The following is a 925-nucleotide window of genomic DNA, read 5'->3' as shown; positions in this document are numbered from 1 at the left end:
ACCCATCAGTGTCCCTACCTCTCTCTGCCTACCCTTTTTGCCCGCCTTCTTATCCATCTCCTATCCATTAGTCAGGATTCCACTGATGATATGTTGTACGCAAATGCTTCTTAATGGCCGTTGTTCACACACAGCCAGCCGAAACGAAATCTTATTTACTCCATTAATTAGATACAACGTTAATTAAAATCAGTTTTCAATGCTAATGGCGTCTCTAATTATTACATTCGCTATAACAATTCAGATGCGTTCATTCCCATGTATATACATGTATGTTTATATACATATATATACACATACGCATATATGCACACACACACACACACACACACACACACACACACACACACACATATATATATATATATTAAACACATGTATATATACACATACACACACTCATATATATATATATACATATCTATCTACCTGTCTGTCTATCTATCTTTCTATTTACCTGTCGGCCTGTCTGCTTGTCTCTGACTATTCACCTGTCTGCCTGCCTGCCTGCCATGCCTATCTATCTATCTATCTGCCTGTCTGTCTATCTATATTGGTGTTATATCTACTTAACTGGATACAGCTACATTATTAAAGCGAACATTATAATTTGTGGAGGAATAAATCTTCGTACTAATACAGCTACACCTTCTGAAAATCAGGTACACACATACACATATTCCTACACATGCACACATACACACACATATACAAACACGCATATTTGACAGATGCGCAAGAACGTGGGTAGCAGAATTTTAGTTTACTTTAGGTCTTATTAAAGGGCATAGAGTCCTCAACAAGTCAGCAGATGGTCGGTGCTATGACCTATGTCTTTGTGAATTGAACAAACGGGAAGAATGGAGCTCAAGTATGCCAGATAGAAAAAAAAAGGAACATTTACCACCTGTTATGTTGTAGGACA

The sequence above is a fragment of the Octopus bimaculoides genome, chromosome 27 (genome assembly GCF_046866305.1).
Source record: "Octopus bimaculoides isolate indiv1 chromosome 27, ASM4686630v1, whole genome shotgun sequence".
In the NCBI taxonomy this organism is placed as follows: domain Eukaryota; kingdom Metazoa; phylum Mollusca; class Cephalopoda; order Octopoda; family Octopodidae; genus Octopus; species Octopus bimaculoides.
Note: the sequence above shows the minus strand (reverse complement) of the source record.